The 8341-nt window shown below is 38.5% G+C and overlaps 1 long non-coding RNA gene across 1 annotated transcript; it reads right to left on the bottom strand.

The window, feature by feature from the left end:
- Window positions 1-294: 294 nt before the first annotated feature.
- LOC139133823 (uncharacterized) lies at window positions 295-8109 on the bottom strand. The gene is made up of 4 exons (XR_011552650.1): window positions 7984-8109; window positions 4016-4137; window positions 2693-2768; window positions 295-1105 (listed from the first exon to the last, which is right to left on the bottom strand). It is a non-coding gene; the product is annotated as an uncharacterized lncRNA (long non-coding RNA).
- Window positions 8110-8341: the final 232 nt, after the last annotated feature.

The raw sequence follows: 8341 nt of genomic DNA, 5'->3' as shown, positions 1-8341 counted from the left end.
AGCTTTGTGTCATTGACAGCAGGCTAAAATCTCACTTATGAAGCAGTCTGTAAGAAGTGTTGTGCTTCAGGAGCAAAATTAGTGTGAAAGGAAGATATTGCATAGCACTGATTCTCACTACATGAAAGATGAAACACACATGCAAAGAAAATATCTGTAAAGGCATTTTTCCATCAAGTCACAATACTCAACATCGTCAAACTCTAAGGTGATGTTGAACTTGTTCACCCATAATGCAACTAACATTATGTAACTTGACATCCCCTGAAAAAGAACTCAGGAAAGATGATATAGTTAAAATTGGTAAATAGGTGCTTTAATTGAACTATATAGAGACCTCTTGCATGTGATAAAAAGAAATATGTTTGAATGAAATCTTATTTGAAATTCTCAATGTTTGTGCTTGCAATTCAGTGAGAAGACTCAAAATCACCAACAAAGTATTGCTGTTTTTTCTGTATTGCCCTTTGCATGATAAAAAATTAAACAGAGAGCAGGCCATCACATTGACATTTCAGATCTTATCACATTTGAAGACAATTACTGGACATACATGGGTCATGGTGCACTATCCTCAGTTCACACATGCCAAAGTAATAGCTCCAGACATGAAAATAATAATGGCTTGCAAATTTTGATAATATCAGAAAGAAAGTAACATTGCATATATGTATGCTCCAATACATTGTCCTTGTGTCTAGGGATTAAAAAGCTATTTAAGTTTGTCAGAATTACATCATCCATCAATTTTACTCCTTTGTACATGTATGTATCATTTATATGAAGATGCAATCCACATGGGGATTGGACTACCGTAATCATACCAGTGTGATAATAATTATGATCCTGCATTTGCATTGCCTAGGAGTAGTCTATAGTGATAGTGAAACTAGTCTCTTGTAAATGTTTGCTTTCCTAATGCTATGGCTCAGCTTTTAACATGGCATTTCAGTTATTTCCAGTCCCTGTTGTACAAAACTTTTTCCTGCACATGGTATTTTTCAGCTTCAGACTTTGTTACTGTGACAAAAAGTGCCTGTCAATGGCTTCTTCCTCAGCCTCAGTCGGTGGTACTTTTCATCCATGAATGTAGCATGCTTCCTTCCTATGGAAAGGTAAGAAATGAGAAATTGAAAAATTTAAAAATTAGAGACATGAGGACACTGAACTTTGATCATTGTTTGAAACTCTTTTCATGTTCAGGATGTCAGTTTGTTTAATCCTCTTTCTCCCAGGTGGTATTTATTTCTATGGTTTGTCTATGGAGCCTGTTGTAAAGAGGATTATATGGATTCATGATACTGCCAGGCATCAAAATTAGTGTTGTTCAATGATAGCCTACACTTGAGTATAACCGCTCACATTGTCTAATATTCACCCCATGATAATTCCTTCCAAAGCCCTCCCAAAAAGTAAAATCCATGGCAAAGTCTTCCAAAGGAACCGATTTTAAAGATCCCATTCAAAGCAAACAATCACACAGATATACCTTGTTAAAGCAAAGCAGTCTGTGATACTGTCTAAGATTTTAAAGCAGGGGGTTGAATGGAGGGAAATCACTTGCTTAACTGACATAGTTTCTATGGAATTTAACTTGAATAATGCAATACAGTATAGATAAAAGCTACATTTAGCATCCACTACATCCTGACTAAAAGGCCACTTTAAGACTGGTTTGATTAGCTGTAATACATAAACTACACATTTGCATAGACATCACAAAAACACACATCATTAGACAGTAATTAAAGGGACAGTACACCTGTTACTTTTCTGATTTAAAAAAAAAAATGTTTTTGTACCAACTAAACTATCTTTTCTTCTCCCTTGAAATGTCAAGTTTTCACCTAATCAAAGTGCACTGTAAATTTTGGTGTGGAATAAAATTAATTTGCTAACAATCACAATTTCATATATGCTGTCTTCACAAGTTAAACACTGGACATGCAACATGCTTTTCTCAATAGAAAAAGACAGTGCAGTTGGTACAATTGAACACAAAATTAATAACAATATCATCAAAACTTACAGCTACTGTTCTGAGGGAACAAACAGAGTGTCTGACATTTGTTCTGAATAGATAGGTTGCAGTCAACTCAGATTGTATAGTTTGTTTTGAAAAATTGTCAATATAAAAAAGGTTTCACTGAATTTCCCTGGATACCACAGAATCTGGTTTTGATGATATGAATATATGCAACCTATTCATACACATATCTAATGGACCCCGGATGTGACAGGATCAGACTCAGACATGGTGGAGATCTTTTCACAAAAGCAGTATACCTCACTTAAAAGGGAAGAAAGGACAGGATAAAGGTCAAGAAGAGGTATTACTGCAGAAAACTTGGGAAGGAGAATAAAATTCCACAGTTTAATATCATCATTACTTCACGTCAGTGCCACATCCAAGCTGCCATGAGTGAGAGGAACAAAGAAACCCTATCAATGATAATTCATCCCTCTAGTGTGCATAAATGAGGTCTATATCTAGAAACATACTGACTGGCTGTAGGCCCTAATGACTGAAAGTTACTAAAATAATTTCCCCTTAACTTAAGAATTAAAGGAAATTATTTAATTTCAGGTAACTCACAACTTAACAGGCAAACACATGTACACGTACTGTGTTGTCCTTACAACCACTCAGTACACTGGAAAGGCGTCAGTATATCATTAACAATTCACTTACCAGTTTATATGGCTTCTCTTTCCCATTTTCAGAAGAACATGGTGCTTTCTTTTCCTTTGCATCTTTTCCCTTGAAGCTAAGCAAAAACAAAGCATACATGTATAAATCATTAGCAAAACTAAATATTTTACCTGCAGTCATGTAACTGAATATTCATCTTAGAAATGCAGAATGTCTGTATTTGACATTGCAGAAGAAGAGATAACTTATGCTCACTACTCAATCATGATTTGGGAATACCTGCCAGACAGTATCACTTTCCCACCTGCACAGTCAGTAAAAAGCAGTATTGAGCCAAAACTATATGTATTTTCAACCACTTGGCCTTATATATTGTAACAGCTTTAGTCTGAAAATCATGTGTACAGTATCTCTGTCTTCAGGGACCTTCAAATCTTCAAGTCTATGTTAAAATGCAACGTATGGGACATGTTTTGCTTCACAAGTTTTACTACCTTTTAGGTAAAAAAACAATTAACAAGGAGAATATTCCCAAATCATGATAGTGGAGAAAGAAGGCTAAAAGAAGCTAAAAAAGAGCTTTTAAAACAAGGTAACTTTCATTCTCATATTTTCAAATGACTTTGAATGGGAGACGTGATCTATTTACAATGCCAAATTTCCTTCAGTTAAAACACTCTAGACTGTAATGAAGCCTGATCTTCCAGTCCATCAATTTCATGTTCTGTGAGCACCATGCCCCCAAGAAATTTGCAAGATGCAAGAACAAGAGCATGTGCAGCATTCTGAGACAGTTGATGAATCCCAGGCACCAGGAAAAAGTTTATTTACAAAACATGCACAGACTATCATGTTTGCAATTTTCTTGGCAATTGATAGTTTTAGCTACATGAATATGGCACATACAGCCCCTTATATTTTAGGAGGGAGGTTGATGCAGTTGGTCTATATTAATAAGTTCGATGATGAGAAACCAACTCCGTTTTTGGCCTAAAAGATTGAAAAGCAAACAAAGTGATACTTTGGAATGAAATTTATGTACAGTATACATGTAGTTCATCATGTGAGTGTTTGATGTTGATGACATCTTGTTTATCTTTTTTGAAGTGATCGGATTGGTTGATATGCAAATGAGCCATTGGTTATTTGAGTCCACAACTGCAGAAGTGCCTTTGCTCAACTACGACAAAACAAGGAAGTAACAACAACAAATGCATAAAATGGTTTTATTTATTCCTATTTGTACACACATACTGTTGCGAAGTATTTGTACCATGATAACATGACTTCTAGATGCACGATACTATCTGAGTCTATCTGGCATATATTTATACTGCATTAGGAAAATTATTCAGAACTTACAATATCACTTTTATGATCAACATCCTTGGGACAGAAATTCATGACAGCGACCTCAGGACTGGGATCCATGGTAGTGTCCTAGGACAGGTATCCATGACAACATCTTCACCCAACTCCTATAGCTTTAAAAGAACAAATCACATACACACCGCAGTGAGTTCAAAATGAAAGCTAATGACTCTGAGTCTTGATCACCACTTCTACAACCTTGGCACTTTTTCCCCCATGATTCAAAATAAATCAAATTGATGAAGCCCTGAACTGCAATTTCTGTGACTAATTTTACCCGTTTTTGTAAAAATCATGGGAGTTATAAATGGTGAAATGGCCTTCCCATATTATAGCAACCCAGAAGCTAGCACACGTGTAAAAATCAGCCTTGGTAAACTTCCCCTTTAAATAGCACAGACTGCAATTTTTAAAATTTCATCAAACTTACAGCAACTGGACCCCATTAAAAGAGTATAAAATTGTATTTTTAATCAGAGTTCTCCACAGGCCCATTAAATGTGGCAGCTAGCTGAGTGTTGGAATTACCCACTTACAAAACATGTAACAAAATAAGGCCACTTTGGAATGTGACTTTTCTTTCAACTCTGTATTTTTGCGGTAGTTTTTGAAGGATTAAAACATTCGGTTTTTATCAGTGTCAATACTCTTACAAAGTGTTTGAATTTCAAAAAAAAATTTTTTCTAGAAAACTAACTGGCTTTATGCTGCATGTAACTTCACTTGATACACAGTGAAGTTCCATGTAGTTACAAAGTTATTATTCTCGATTGCTTTTTGAGAGTGTATTTATCATGTGATCATTATGTCTACTGTGTAGAGTGACATATTTAGGAAAGTTGTGACAGGTATTCAAATTTTATGCAAATAGTATGCTAATATTATGCTAAAATATGGAATTTTTCAATCCAATCGTGGAGACCATTGATGTTGCGATTTACAAGATTTATTATATTAATATGCAAACAGAATTGCCATTCCCCAATATGTCAGAGAATTTGCCGTCTTGATGTTAAGAAGAGGACGGTTTCATTTGATTTGTGAATACAGACTTGGGGGGGGTAGAACTTGAGAAAAAAAGGATGGGAGTGTCTCCTGATTTCATGCATACCAATTAACCCCAGACCCACCTGCTCATAATTACTGAAGTCTCCCTCAGTTGAGTTTGGTACAAGAAACATAGCTTTTGATTGTTATTGGGAATTAAACATACCATGAGCGTTAACACACTGAAATCTTGAAAATATTTTGATAGTACAGCATGCCAGGAAATAAAGATTGTTCATGCTTCCATGTCGATTTATTCTCAGCAAAGTCAGCCACACGTCTGAATTAAATTCTGAGTGAATTGCAAACCATTGAAGACATGGGAACTTGGTACATGATTATGGAATGTGAAACATAAATTAGGCTTACCCCTTCAGCATGGCTGACTTTCTGATTATTTTTTTTTTCCAAAGGATATGCTCGATAAACAATAATTATTGCTTGTGAACTTTATATTTATTAGCCAAGATTTAGTTTCAAACTCCCAAGAATACTATAATATTAACACATAATCTACGTATTCTTACTTCACTTGATGATATAATGTTTTAATAAAATCTCTTTCACCCAGGCCCATAGAAAAACTTCAATTATATTATATGTAGACAAAGAGGAAATATATAGGGGAAAGAGCTTTCCTTAAAGATACTTAAAAATACAACAATTATTGAATGTTTGGACTGGCCTAGGTATTCTAAGCTGGATTCGAATGCACAGTCAAAGGCAATGTGATGCCAATGGTAAAGGCTTACATTCACTGGGTAAAGGGCTGAACGAATAGCGAAGAATCAAGCGACAACTGAACAAAAGAAGAGTGAGCTCTGTCTCCAAAAATCTCCAGATTTCCGGTGGAAGCGCATGTTGGACATGGCCCAGACGCGCACCGTTTGCGCTTCCACTGAAAGATTGGAGATTTTTTGAGACAGAGCTCATAATATTAGCTGCAGTAGGACTCGGAGTAAGTCACCTCGACCCCTGTCCGTTTCGACCCCAATATTTCACACTCTCTTGTTGTGCTCACCTCTACCTTGTCATATCTTTCTTGTTTCATGACGTTTTAGTATATCATGTATCTTTCCTGGGAAAATTGGCTTCTAAACAAACAATTTAGCTGTTTCGATACACAAAATGCGGAGACACTTTTACGACCAAGCGCAGCGCGCAGACTGTTCATAGTTTTTGGCGACTTTGATGGACCCGGCCTAGCCCTACGTACAATGCTGTGTGTTCCCAGAGTTATATGGGGAGGCCGTATAAGGCCGGGAACACACAGGGCTAGGACACCGGCCGGTAACCAGAGAGGTCTGCCAGTTGCGAGCTCGGCCAGTGCCCGCGCCGTGTGAGAGGTCTACCACTTACATTGCGTGCAATACATTTTCTCTTCACTGTCAACAGATGCTTTTATATGCATGCCAATTTTAGTTTTTTTATGTTATTTTGTTGAATATTCAGTAAGCAACGAGAACGTCTGACGTTCAACTCTGAAAAACACATTGGTCGACCTCATCCACGGTCCCTCCACAAAAAGGGCCGTGCCTCACCCTTTCAGCAGATCGCGGGGGTTTCTGGACGTTTCGGCACCAAGTCGTTTCGGCCCAAGACTTTTCGGCCTCCCAATATTAGGCCCCAAGTCGTTTCGGCACCACAACCCAAGACGTCTCGGCACCGTTGACGGCTACCAGTGGGAACTAGTGCTTGAGCGTAATGTTGCAAATCCAAGCACTAAAATTTAGTATAGTGTCGACTAACATTTACGTACATGCTTTAATCTTTGTGAGAACATAGGAAGAGACCGTAAGAAACAATTTCATATCATTTTCAAATCTGTGATACAAGTTTATCGATATCGACCTTTTGTGGAGGGACCGTGTATCGACACGGCAAAAGTTTGAAAGCGGAGACGAAACAGCAAGGTAAAAGTCACAGAAAATGTACGTAAAAGTACTGGTCAGAACACAAAGGTCACGCTTACGAATATGACGGATCAGTCAATTACTAAATAGTTTGAAAAAAAACTCGAAACACGGATGCCGAAACGTCTTGGGTTGCGGTGCCGAAGTGACTTGGGGCCGGAAATTGAGAGGCCGAAACGACTTGGGCCGAAACGACTTGGTGCCGAAACGACCAGTTACCATCGCGGGTAGGGAGTACGATCGAGAGGTATAAATTGGCAGTAACAATGACTTAATCATTGATCGTTGGATGAATAACGTTTTATGCTATGGTTTGACGGTAGTAAATCGTAGGTTCAAAGGTATTGTAATGGAAAGCAAAATACGAATTACCACATTCCGGCGATGTCATCGTGTAGTTAGCGTTGAAGCGAGATAACCTCCATGGCGGAAGGAAGTTTGCAAACATCGCGCCCATGAATGACATTGACATTGCTTAGCGAGACCTAGAAAATAGAAGAAACTGTAGTCTCATCATATAACCATAATCCTACTGGCCCAGCTCGCAACTGACTGACCTCTTTTTATTCGGCCCGGCCTGGCCCTGCATCAAAATTACACGGCGGCCGTGGTATGCATAACCGCGGCCGCTGTGTAATGAACCACACGTAACTGTGCCCTGATTACCGTGCTGTGTGTTCCCGGCGTTATACGGCGTCCCACCGCACACAATGTATCTGTCGAGCCGTTCGGGTGCGTTCCCGACGTTACAAGGTTCCACTAAAGTCTTTCAAAGTGCTATGAGCATCGAAAAATCTGAGGACGTACTTTCGAGATGATAATGATACAAGTTTCATTCATACCGAAGGGGTCGAAACGGTCAGGGGTCGAGCGTGGGTCGAGTGACTCGTAGAAGCCACTGCAGCTCACAAGTTACCCGCGACAAAAATCGGGAAAGGGTTATTAGCTTCATAACAGCCGCACAGTGTCTTATAGGAATACAAAGCAGTGGGCACTTACCACTATCTTTCTTTAACTTGAACAAAAACCGGGAACGTAGTTAGTGTTCGGTAGATGTGCTGTACCACGACCCTCCACGACCGCGACCGTTGCTGTACAGTCGGTCCCGCTGGCTGAAGCTGTTCGCACTAGTTACGCACATACGGCAAACATAACCATCCGAGTTCAGAATATAGTGCGTGCCGTGTTGGGCTTAATTGACACGTTAAAGGTTGATAGTTTGGTGTAATTGTTTGACATTAAGCAAGTACTATACTTTTAAACAATTACTAAGAAGATACAAAAAGATGAAACTTTGAAATTATGATCCGCTACCTCCGCTACCCAAAATCTCATTTGCATAAATGAATCGTGCCTC

This window comes from Ptychodera flava, chromosome 5, assembly GCF_041260155.1.
Source record: "Ptychodera flava strain L36383 chromosome 5, AS_Pfla_20210202, whole genome shotgun sequence".
NCBI lineage: Eukaryota > Metazoa > Hemichordata > Enteropneusta > Ptychoderidae > Ptychodera > Ptychodera flava.
The sequence above is the reverse complement of the archived record's forward strand: the minus strand, read 5'-3'. Positions and strand labels throughout refer to the sequence as shown.